Source organism: Ptychodera flava, unplaced genomic scaffold (genome assembly GCF_041260155.1).
Source record: "Ptychodera flava strain L36383 unplaced genomic scaffold, AS_Pfla_20210202 Scaffold_52__1_contigs__length_894533_pilon, whole genome shotgun sequence".
NCBI classification, from domain to species: domain Eukaryota; kingdom Metazoa; phylum Hemichordata; class Enteropneusta; family Ptychoderidae; genus Ptychodera; species Ptychodera flava.
In genome coordinates this window covers 125,122-138,442 of record NW_027248374.1, presented here as the reverse complement: position 1 = coordinate 138,442, position 13,321 = coordinate 125,122, and the positions used below count along the sequence as shown (strand labels likewise).

Genomic DNA, 13,321 nt, shown 5'->3' with positions numbered 1-13,321 from the left:
GATCACACCACTGTCATTTCTAAATGCAAACAAGACACTGAAAAAAACACAGAGACTTCAAGCATTAATGTTTACCTTTGAGAGCACACAGATCATAGATTTATTCAGATGCAGGGCCAAGCACCAGTGTTATCAAGCACGCAATCCAGTCTGCTTGAATCGCATTGGTTATCCACATCTTACCGCCATTGATGATGTAATCACAACCTTTCTTGACAGCCATGGTCTTGATGTCTTGCAAGTCAAATTAAAAAGAAAAGTTACAGGCTGCTTTGAGTTTGCCTTTAATGTTGTCTATTATTGGTCTGTTTGCATGGCGTTTGCCTTTAATGTTGTCTATTATTAGTCTGTTTGCATGGAGTGTGCCTTTAATGTTGCCTGTGATTGGTCAGTTTGCATGGAGTTTGCCTTTAATGTTGTCTGTGATTGGTCAGTTTGCATGGCATTTGCCTTTAATCTTTTTAGGACTAACCCCTATATATATGGGTAGCTCTAGTTAGTTACCAGATAGTCAGGCCTAAAAGGGCTAATGTGTCTGTGTTGGTCTGTTTGCATGGAGTGTGCCTTTAATGTTGTCTGTGATTGGTCAGTTTGCATGGAGTAAAGTAAAGTTGGACCTCTACAAAGGGAAATGGGGGGTGTGAAAGGGTTAAGGAATACATCACACCACTGTCATTTCAAAATACCAACAAGACACTGAAAAAAATCAGTCCTTCAGCATTGATGTTTACTTTGGTATCAGAGCAACACAGATCATAGATTTATTCAGATGCAGGGGCCCATCACCACTGTGGCAAGCAAGCACATCCAGTCTGCTTGAATCCTATTGGTTACCCACATTTTGCAACCATTGGTGACGTAATCACCATGCACCTTTATTGACTGCCGTGGTGTTCATGTCTTGCAAGTGAAATTAAAAAGCAAAAGTTAGGGGGGCTGCATGGAGTTTGCCTTTAATGTTGTGTGTGAATGGTCAATTTACATGCCATTTATCTTTAATGTTGTCTGTGATTGGTCAATTTGCATGGCATTTATCTTTAATGTTGTTTGTGATCGGTCAGTGTGCATGGAGTTTGCCTTTAATGTTGTTTGTGATTGGTTAGTTTGCATGGAGTTTGTCTTTAATGTTGTCTGTGATTGGTCAGTTTCCATGGAGTTTGACTTTAATGTTGTCTGTGATTGGTCAGTTTGCATGGCATTTATCTTTAATGTTGTCTCTGATTGGTCAGTTTGTTTAAAAAGTGTAAACACAAAATATGACACAGCTTTATGGTTATTATTTCAGTGCAAAGTTAATACTGTGAAAAGTCACTTTGGAAGAATATCACATAATATCAGTACATTGTTTGAACCTGAAAGAACAGAACTATTTTAATTTTTCCTCGAAATTTGCCTCCAGGAAACTTTCCAATCAGCAGTAATAAATAAATATCAGGCGTCACCATGCAAATTAGCGTAGTGGTGGGACAAACTAAATAAAATGTAACAATATTAAGATGTCAAAGGATTATTTCCTGACCTCAAACCTGTACTGTATGATCATCTCATTAATACTCCTTAAAATTCAAATGGAAGCTATCCTTATGATAAATGCACAGTAACTGTAACTTTTGATGACTTTTTTCAGTTTTTGTTTTCAACGTCAACTCAAGTTTCTTTGTTGTTCTACTCCAAATCATTTTAAATCACAATCTAGCTTGTCAACACAGTGTCTATAAATGTGAAATGCACTGTTATTGTTGACATTTGAATTCTGATAAAACTAGAATTATTATTGTTGACAAAAAATACAGTACATGCAGAGTACAAGCTGAATACTTTGTATCCCAACATTCTTTGGGGAGTAGGAAAAAAAAACAAATGTAGTTCTTTTGGCATTTAAAGACAAAAAAAAAGAAACAAATTGTCAAAAGTTACAGCTACTAATCCTTTAAATCCATGGGGAAAATGAAATATTTGATTTTCACAAAATCAAGGTGAATACTTTATTTTCCTGACAAGTTTAAAATTGAGTCCTCACAAGTAGCATGTCAGCAAAGTATTGTAAAACTGTAGCAGTCCAAATTGAGGCACAATCTACCTTATGAGTGTGGATAACCCTTATCCCATCCATTGCTCTGTACATCATCATAGTACAAAAGGGTCATATGTACAAACTGTTGTGTCATTTTGTAATAGTAGCAGTCATAACATGAATGTGAAACATGGACCGATAAATGCTCAAGAGTGGTCTTTGGCAAAGATTTCACTTGGTTTTGAAATCTAGCCCATGCAAGTTATTCTCAGTCAGTTTCATCAAAAAATGTCAGTTATGACCTTCTTACACTGACATGACTGCATGTAGCAGTGCAATGGGGTTGGGTCAAACCATGCTGATGAATGGGTCAATGTCAGTTATGATCTTCTTACACTGACATGACTGCATGTAGCAGTGCAATGGGGTTGGGTTAAACCATGCTGATGAATGGGTTAATGGAAATGTGATAAACCTTACCTACTAGTTAATCAGAACCACTTCAAGTTTCACTTACTCCAAGACTGGCAACCATATCATCTTTGATGCTTGGCTCTAAAAACATTTGCTTCAGTTCATCTGAATCAAAGCTAGAAAATAAATATGATTGCTCAGATATTACAACATGGACACATCATTATAATAGTGTTTGAAAATCGCTTTCGGTAAAGGGACAAAAACCGTCATCTTTCTACCGTGTTTTTCTCATTTTTGTCTCAAGACAGAACTCTGACAGATTAATCTACTGACTTAATATACAACCCTAGTTCCTTAAAGGAGATAGCCACTACCTTTAGATTCAAGAACCAGATAAAAGTTCATTAAAATGTAAATATTCTTATATTGATACAGTCTCATTCAAGTAATATGAGCCTCAAAAGTTAAAGGCTTCAACTTTTGCTCCAACTTTCCTCAGTGAAACTTTCAACCATTCTCTCACCAAAGCAAGAAATAGCGTCACAGGTAACCGTGCAGAGTTTGGTACAACAGAGACAAATTACCCAGGGAACGTCTCAGATTGTCGAGAAGTTCAAGAAACGAAAATTAATTCGTTTTGATCAAAACCCCCCTCCCCCTCCCCCTAAAACGAAACTTCAAAAGTGCGAAATGCGTTTATGTCTGCCTTAGGGTGCAATGTTGCATTTTGCTATAGCTACTGAAGACGCATTCCCCATGCCACATTACAACAAGTCATCGTAGATGACACAGTCCCCACTTGTTAATGGGTACTTTGATTACAAGTCCTCAGAGAGGATAGAGTCCTCTTCATGAATTTGGTCTGATGTCCTTTTACTAAGTTTGAATAAAATCGGTGAATAAAATCGGTTGAGACGTGCCCGTGTTTTGGCTAAGGACATGAAAAAATTGTAACAAAATGGCTGCCATGCAGCCATATTGGATCATATCATGAAACAAATTGACTTACATATGTATGACATAGGTTAATGTCCTTGTACCAACTTTGAATAAAATCGGTTGAGATATGCCCGAGTTATGGCTATATACATAGAAAAACGTAAAAAAATGGCCGCACGGCGGCCATATTGGATCGTATCACAAAACAAATTGACGTGCATGTCTATGACATTGGTCAATGTCCTTGTACCAACTTTGAATAAAATCGGTTGAAACATGTCTGAGTTATGGCTCTGTACATAAAAAATCATAACAAAATGGCCGCCTGGCGGCCACATTGGATCGTATCACAAAACAGATTACCGTTCATATGTATTACATAGGTCAATGTCCTTGTACCAACTTTGAATAAAATCAGTTGAGATATGCCTGAGTTATGGCTCTGTACATGAAAAAATCGTAATAAAATGGCCGCCTGGCGGCCATATTGGATCGTATCACAAAACAAATCGACGTGCATATGTATGACATAGGTCAATGTCCTTGTACCAACTTTGAATAAAATCAGTTGAGATATGCCTGAGTTATGGCTCTGTACATGAAAAAATCATAATAAATGGCCGCCTGGCGGCCATATTGGATCGTATCACAAAACAAATCGACGTGCATATGTATGACATAGGTCAATGTCCTTGTACCAAATTTGAATAAATCGGTTAGATATGCCTGAGTAATGGCTCTGTACATGAAAAATCGTAATAAAATGGCCGCCTGGCGGCCATATTGGATCGTATCAAAAAACAAATCGACGTGCATATGTATGACATATGAAGTAATCTATGTACCAAGTTTGAATGAAATCGCTCGAGGCGTATCTGAGATATCTGCGTGAACGGACGGACGGACGCACAGACGACGCACGCACGCACGCACGGACATGACCAAACCTATAAGTCCCCCCCGACGGTGTCCGTGGGGACTAATTAAGTAACGATCGATTAGACTACTAACAGGGCATTTTACCGCATAAAAGTTTCATTTTATTTTATTTCCCTTTTTGAATCTGTTCTTTGTCTCTGCGAACACGCAATTTGTACTTGGTAGGGGCGGTAAATAAGCGAGAAACTTTGACAAGGGGGACCAGGCATGTTCAATCATATTAAAACGACTATGACCAGATGCATAACATGTGAGAATAAAGACATCAAGTGGTTAGAGCATACGCTTATAAATAGCGCATTTAAAAAATGATACTTTTTTCTTTGTTGAATTTGATAAGTGAAAGGTTTAGGATACAATGTTAGTATTGGTAAATTGTGTGTGGGGCACAAACGAGATGGAAACGGTTACAAATTTGTTGGCACAAGTGTGCAGTTTTTCTTTAATTTAAAATAAACACACGAAAACTTGTGATCACAAAATAAAAGTGCGAAAGTGAAGTTCACTAATTGAATGGAGGTCAAACCCCCTCCCCCCCTAAACGAATGAATTTCGCTTTTTGAACTTCTGCGACAATCTGAGACGGTCCCCAAGATTTCCTGATTTTTGAAATTCAAAATGGCCGCCATCACTGTGTTATAACTCTACAGGTAATATACAATTTTCGATTTTAAAAAACTTAGACAGTGACAACTTTTCTTTCATCAAGAGCTTTAAAATGAGCCTCCAAAAGTGGTAAGTCAGTGGAGAATTGATAAAATTTGAAAGCCTGAATTTCTGTCCCCAGGGGTTTGATACATGTCCTTTTTCAATGTATTGTTCATGAATATAATTTTAGCTTTCATTGATGTGTTTTAGATGATTCAAAGATGAGAAAACATGCTTTCAAGTTTTACATAACACATCTGTGTATCAGAAAGGGGTACAGCAGTGCATGGCTTTGAATCGTGGGGAAGCATGCGGTGGTCTAAGTGTATGTGCATAGCCCTGGACTCATAGGCGGAACGTGGGGTGGGCTGAATGTACTTAAGACATGGATGCCTGATGCCCTCCCAACCACTAGGGCATTTGGCGACTTACTGTGAAAGTACAGTGTAGCCCGACCTACATTCTGCCAGTGAGTCCAGGGCAAACATCTACTTGTACCACTGTCTTTGTGGAGTGACTGTGCATGTACCAGTACACTGGTTACTCAGCATTCTTGTTGTGATATTGAAAGCTGACATCGGTGTTCATTGTTGTTACACGAAAATCATTTGCTGCAAGTCTAAGTTTCAAAATGCTCTTGTTTTGGTGTTTAGTTTTGAACGTTTCACACCATAGCGTTGGCAAATTACAAGTGTAAAATTTGAGTCTTAAACTTGCAATTTCATGTTCAACACTAAATGTTTTGCTTCCAAGGACATTTTTTGTTTGTTGACATGAAGGTGGAAAGTTGAATTGCTCATGTCTTACCCTTGGTTGCGCTGTCCCCAATGACATAATGTACATGATAGTTGGTTAATAAAGTCATGAGTTGTTATGCGATATTATATGTATGTCTCAGACTTCAGAGTGTACATGTATTGACTATATATACACAAAGCAGAGCAGATATCCAAAGTCTGTTTTTCTCTCTTTCAATGGTGACACAAACACAAAAAAAATAAACCAAAATAAATCCTCTGTTGAAAGTGAACAAGTAGACGATACCTGTGGTGACCTGGAGTTCCCTCACCTGACTGCATACCAATTGACAGAGGCAAACCACCACATCAAATTCCGTCAATCTCTTTCATATATGCAACAGTGTAGAAGAAATCTGCACACGTTCTGCCATATTCTGTTACAAATTAAAATACAAATATTATAGACTTACACTGTGACATCAGCACACGTTATATTGATTACACATAACGCCAAAATGGTAATTCTCAACCTACCAAAGGCAATTTTTGCTCCTATCTACTTTTTGTCAATGTGTTGTTGCTATTTGTGTACACAAAACAGAATGTACTTATCGTGTTTCAAATAAATTTCAAAGTTTTCGTTGTTGTCAACATCAAATGATACACATGAATCTGCTAACACCATAAAGGCTGAGGCTATACCCCCATAAACAATACAACACCACCATGGTACATGTATTTTGAGCCGCCTTTACTGTAAGTGACCAGCTATGTCTACAATCATTCATACATTATACAAGGGATACAATTCAATCTACATATGCACCTAAACATTCTGTGTTTTGATAAAAAATATACTTCATTTCAATGGTCTTTGGCAAAGATGTCAAGTTTGGTGCAATGATGTTCCTTGTTCTCACTGTTCTGTCATTTCACGGAAATCTCCCTAAAGATGTAAAATCAGTGATTTTCAATGTCAAGGTTTTACAGTTTAGAAACTAGTCTAGTATCCCTAAAAACACCAACCCCTCATTGACGGCTCACAATGTAATGAAAGTTCAAAGTTAAGACAGGTTGCAAAGTCATGATAATGTTGAGCAGATTTTGGCTGTACATTATCATTTTGCTGTATATTATCATTTTTATGTTGAAAACAACAGGAACATGAATATTTATTTCAGGAAGATAAATACAGTGAATATTTTATTTTGTCAGCAGTCCAAGTTTCCTATGAGTCTACATCTTAAACATGAATTTTAAAACATCAGAGCAGATTGTACATGTACATTTATGTACAGGATCAAGAAACCCATGCACGTGTCAGTTTTGCTGAAAACCGTAACATCATATTCAGTTTCTGATCCCCTGATCAGTTTGATGACAAATGAATGCTCACCATTGTGCCCTCTAACTCACTAACTCTTTGAGTCTATGAATTTCTGGAAATTTCTTCGCATCCACTCAATACCAGTACATGTAATATGTCAAATTATTATGACAGAACTTGTGGAGTGTCAATTTAGCCTAGAGGGTGCACTAATGATTATTCAAAGTACCCAAATATATTTCTACATCTGTACAATACACTATCAAGAAATTACAGAGAATTAAGGCAACATGCAACATTGGGACAGACTTTCAACTTCTCAATGCGTATTACTTTTACTGTTGATCACTTTGCTCTCTTCATTTTAATTTTTTTGAACTTTTTGGGTCAAGTTTAGGAATTCTAAAAATAGCCTTGTTCTAATGTATGTAATCTGTAGAATTTGCATCAACAAGAACACTATCAGTCAGTGGTTCATCACATCTGCCCGAGGGTGGCAGATCTATGGCTTCTGTTGACTTGTTTTAACCCCGTCACCATAATGGTTTGACCCACACCTATTGTTTTCAGTGGGGAATGTGGATCTATGTACAGGGAAATAGGGATGAACATTATTGCTACAGTATATAGTTTAGGCCATGCCTGTGAATTTGTACATGTAGAAAACATCTTGGGCCACAATGCTGGATAATTTGATACATTATCAGTAATAATCTGACAGTATGACATCACAAAATTCACTGGTATTGACAAAGCTATAATAGCTGAGAGCTTGCGTGTATGTCAGCCGTGGTATATTGCCAATATACCATGGTTCTTTGGCCTACTCTTTTCTTAAAGCTCAAAGTTGACACGGCTCCACGTAATTCTCTACACTTAGCCAACAATTTTTCTGTCAAAGTGTCCTATGACCTGTTTGTCTCCATTCCCAGTTTGCAGGTCCATAATCACCTTTGATAACAATAGGTTTGGGCCAAACCATGATGGTAAAAGGGGTTAAACATAGAGGGAAGGAAACAGGTCAGTGACTTCCTCTAATTCTCTGATTGTCTATCATCAACAACTTGTCAACTACCCAAACATACTAACAAGACAAAGGTTGTTTAAAAAGGTTGAGACACATTTCTCACCTGTTGATCTATTTATACCCAGGAATCCAGCATTGTCCATTTCTTGAAAAGTTGATTTGCCGGAAATCTTTGTGCAGATGCCAACTTATCCACAAAAGGGCTGAATTCTTTTTTCAAAAAACTGTAAGAAAAACACCAAGACTGTGATTAAATTTCAAACATCATGGAAAGAAAGAGATGTAAGGGAAATTGCAGCATTGCCTTTGTTATGATGAAGTTCAGAATACTAGTAAATGATTTCCAGTCAAACTGTTACACTTCTGATCAGAATACTTTATTTCAATAACACCAGCCGCATTTGGACTTGTGTGGACTGCATAAATTGATGAAAACAAATTATGCTATCTTCAGACTATTTTGCTAATATTATGCGATTTGAAGTCTATGAAGGCCTTCGAAATTTTAATCAAGAAGATAAAAAATGCGACCCTGGCAATTTTGTAAACTTTGTTAACAGATGTAGATACATCTGTAAACTAAGGAGTACTGTACATGTTGTGGTGCACTGCTGTATGACTTTCTCTTTTGGCCTCCCTAGAATGGTGTCAATCAGCAAGATGCACTGTAAGATTATCTGCAAAATTATAGCGCTACTACAGTGAGATGGTCAGTGAATTTTGGGTTTGGGGACTTCGCTCACCAGTAGCACTACAATTAATGCCGACGGCCCTGTAGAGGTGAAAATAAGCGCACCCCACTGGACCAGGCGCGTTGATGTGAAATGCTACATGTTTACTGCATTTGGTCGTACCGATTTATCACTACTGAAATTTGTTCAAACACGTCGATCGCGTTCCAATTTAAACATTGGGCGTGCATTGGGCATCTGTGTTTTTGGGAGCCGCCATTACTGGAAGTTGGTAATCACATCAACACTCCTTGTCCAATGGGGTGCGCTTATTTTCGAGGTATTCTGTTAGTTGCTATTCGGGCTAGTACCACACTGACAACTGCGGTAAGAACCACGTCGATGATTGGTCAATAAAGAACAATAAACAACAAAACCAATAATATCCTAATTAACAACTATCTTTTGGAACAATTACATCATGATTATATCATATTATATCAACAATTATAATATCATATTATATCATTTGTTATGACATAATTGTTCCAAAAGATAGCTGTTCTTTTGTTTATTGTTCTTTATTGACCAATGATCGACGTGGTTGTTAGAGTTGCACTAGCCCAAATAGCGACTAACAGAATACCTCTATTTTCACCTCTACAGGGCCGTTGGCATTGTAGCGCTTCAGGTGAGTTAAGTCGCAAAACCCAATATCACCGACCGCCTCACCGTAGCACTACAATTTTGCAGCTACACTGTAAGAAAACTTCAGAGTACTTTATTCAAAGTTGGAAATGCTGTGATACGTTTTGATATACCACTATAGCACAGTAATTGATGAACAGTACAAGAGGTCCTCTGGGAGCCGAGTAGCCAAAGTAGAACACTCTACCGGTACACTCTGAACACCTGTTGACTTTCTGGTAGTTGTCACAGTGCTGTGTTGGGCTACCTTCATGCTCCACAGGGCGAGCATGGAGGTAGTTTCACATCTACTTCCATGGGGAAAGTAAGGAGGTACCTCGATCCTTGAAGGAAAACATAACCGAGGTGATGGAAGCGCTACAGGTCACCAAACAACAACAACAAAACCACAAAGCCAGGACACATATCAGAAGTCCTGACACATTAAAAGGATTGGGCTGTTTCACAGCTTACCTCTTGCAGCTGACCTGTTCTAGACGGGCATTAGGCCGCGTTCAAAAAAAATGGTGAGGGGGGGGGGGGGGGCTGGAGGAATCGCGATTGAAATCTTATTTTTTTTCAGATCCCCCCTCAATACCCTCAAAAATTTTCAAGTCCCCCCTCAATACCCTCAAAAATTTTCAAGTCCCCCCCCCAAATTACCATATAGCCGCATATTTATTAGGAATGCACGCAGAGTAAAAAAAACATGTAATGTGTCGTTCTGCATGCAAATGTTCAACACTACCTCTTATCAGCAGGTTGTAGAGCCAGATACCTAGGGCAAGTTCTTGAATTGATTGATTTTTAAATGCATCAGTACATTTTTTTGGATTTCTCAGTCTAAGCCGACTTGAGTTTATCCACCTCTGGCCAGTTTAATGGCACCAACCGAAAAGCACACTAAATGACAATCATGAGAGAGTATGAAAATTGTGTATTCCTAGCTACGTTTAACCAAATTGTGAAAAAAAGAGCACAGTGATCTACCAATTCTTTTTCAAAAGTACAAGACATACCGGTATACAACTTAGATGCCACTTATAAAATGTTTTACAAAATTGACAATACTGGAAGGTTAAAATATTCCATGAAATTAATGTTTTAATCTCAGAAATTTTGGGTGTAATAATGGCAAATTTGATAAAAAATAAAAGATTCCATTTCCATTTTTCTTTAACACATTTTTCAAGATTTAAATTAGAGTCTTTACTGTTCAAAAACTGCTTATTAAACAATTTTTTTGTGTTATTGGTACAATGAGAATGAAAATTTCATTCACTGCATGAACTTGAAATGAATGGTTTTATATATTGATTTTAAGTGATTTTAGAAAAACTGACTTTTCATCGTACATTTGTATAAGATCAATTATGGTGACCCCATCTTTTTTCTCTAATATTTGATTGTTCTAATATGTCAGAATTCAAAAATCCATGGTAATTGTGTTACTCTCTGGCTGGATCTTGTGTACAAGTAGATGTATGTTTCACTGTCGATTGAGTGTCCTATGACCGAAACTCTTCTTAAACTACATCAGAGTCAGAGCTACATGTATCACTGTCACTGCCAGTATGTAGTAGCAGGGCAGTAGTTGTAATAACTTTTTATTTTGACAATATTTTTGTTCAGTTTATACAATTGCGTTCTTGTTCTACTCCCTACAGAATGTTGAGCTATCCAGCAGTATTCAGCTTGCCAACACAGCCTACGTGAACCGTGCATTTGTATCATTCAATTATCACCAATATTTAGACAAACTGGCTTTGTTGACAAACTGAATATTGTGTTTTTCAGCATGCTGTAGAGAGACACCAAGAAACTGTGTTTGATACATTGCATAGAAATATTGAAAAATTATCAACAGTTTCATCTCAGAAGCTCCTGCCCCATTACAAGGCCAACTTGTTCTACGAAAATTTAATGGCATTCATATATTTTTAGACTTTTTCGAGATTAAAGACATAAAGTATAACAAAACGATTCTAGATTTTACTAACATTAGAACCATGGACGACATCAAAATGTTGGGAGTCAAATATTTTCAGGTCCCCCCCCCCTATAGGCAGAGCAAAACTTTCAAGTCCCCCCCCCTCGACTACCCCAAAAATTTTCGAATCCCCCCTGAATTCCTCCAGCCCCCCCCCCCCCCTCCACCACCACTTTTTTTGAACGCGGCGCAATGTCAGCGAATGCAATTCGATCATCTCAGAGTGTGCAGTTTGCTACCTTCATGCCTTGAACAATGTTTCAGACTGATTGTGTAAACTATAATGTTAGTTAGCGACAGAGTAACTCGAATGGCCGCAGCCCCAGCTATGTCATGGTAAAACAGTGTACAGCAGTATACCTTAGGTTAGCTCAGGCGACGCCGAAGCTCAACCATCTTCGCTTGCCACGGCCTGCTGTTCGGTCAGCCGGATGCTTCCCGAAATCAGACTCCTGTCTGGCTATTCGAGCCGTGCTGGCGGACGATGAAGCTCAACATGGGTCACTTGTAAAATTGCTCCGTCCGTAATGTCAGTGTACGACTCCCCTTCCGGGGATATCGATGCGTCGTTGACTGAAAATCGTTGATACCTAGTACCTAGATGTTGCGGCAAGGCTGCGGAACCGTCACGGTCTCAACACAGTCGCTCTTGAGGGACTGTGGTCTGAAGCAGTCGAGGAGACGCGGCCGCCGCCATGTTGTATGTTTGCATACAAAGCAGGGGGTTGTGGGTAATAGGGTTCATTTGAGGTCAGGTCAAGCCTGGAAGGCGCTTGCTTTACTGGTTCAGTTTGTCAGGAGCGAGCAAGAGTGCTGGGCGAGGGTGTCGCTCAAGGGTCTACGTTTTTTGCATACAGATTTGTTTTACACGTACCATATTATAGATTGTGTTCCGTACTCTGCAACCTTGAGTACCATACTCCACCCTTAAGATGTCACAAAATGCTACTGACTGTTTGTTCATGTGCGCTCATTCGCAGGAAAAGGCTTGGTATTCATGATGGTCCCGCAAAATGTCAAAATACATCTTATCTGGGACTTTCCAAGGGACTTTGCCTCAAGTGTTATATGTCATACAACGGAGCAAACCCAGGATTGCACCATTGAGTTATGGGTAGGGCCTGTAGGTACTTTGAGGGACATGTGCATGTCTTCCGGGACATAAAAAGGCGTTGTACTTTAAATTTTTGGACGGCATCTCTGTTTTTGGAGGATGTAAAATGTCTCTGATATAAAAATGTCGCTTGACGCGAATGGATAATAAATCCCGGTACAACTTTTATCGTCGGATCTCAATCACATTGCTCCAGCCGCCTTCACTGATGATCTTGATCACGGTCCTACTCTACACCAAAAGAGTAACCGTGGCTTGATGCTGCAGACCTCTCGCAACAACTTACAGTACTCGACTAGTGACTGCTGCGAAAATCATGTCTCTGTAGTCATCTTACACGTTTAGTTATCCAAAGCCAAAGTTAGAATAATCTATAAAATATAGATGCAAATCTAAGTGTATCAAATGAATATTACCAACCTTTTGTCCCTCACACCATATGGCCCTCCCTACAATATAATGGTACAGTCCAGGGGTAATTTCCTGGCGCGAAAATTGACAAGAAATATAAGACAAAAATAAATCCGAAAACACCACGTTACTTTTATAAATTCTAGGTGTAGGTGATATAAGTCCTCACTGCAAATACAGTCTACATAGAATGACCATCACCGTGTCGATATCGTAGCGATGAGATTGTCTTGACGCATCAAAATAGTGTATTGTTGTTGTCTGTACCAGCCTACCTCCATCAACAAAGTCTGGAGAAACATGCTATCATTTGTGAAAAATAGTGTACATGATGACGTATTCTATTGAAAGATTTCATTTTCAATTTCGTTGATATGGCTGCACATATACGAAAATT

General features: G+C 38.6%; 1 long non-coding RNA gene across 3 annotated transcripts; it reads right to left on the bottom strand.

The window, feature by feature from the left end:
* Positions 1-91: 91 nt before the first annotated feature.
* Positions 92-12,102, bottom strand: LOC139128409 (uncharacterized). Of its 3 annotated transcripts, none has more exons than XR_011551288.1 (5): positions 11,760-12,102; positions 8,155-8,275; positions 6,002-6,131; positions 2,495-2,604; positions 92-234 (listed from the first exon to the last, which is right to left on the bottom strand). It is a non-coding gene; the product is annotated as an uncharacterized lncRNA (long non-coding RNA). The 3 variants fall into 3 exon arrangements; XR_011551287.1 differs by lacking the exon at positions 92-234 and adding an exon at positions 737-900; XR_011551289.1 differs by lacking the exon at positions 92-234 and adding an exon at positions 737-900 and having other exon boundaries at positions 2,532-2,604.
* Positions 12,103-13,321: the final 1,219 nt, after the last annotated feature.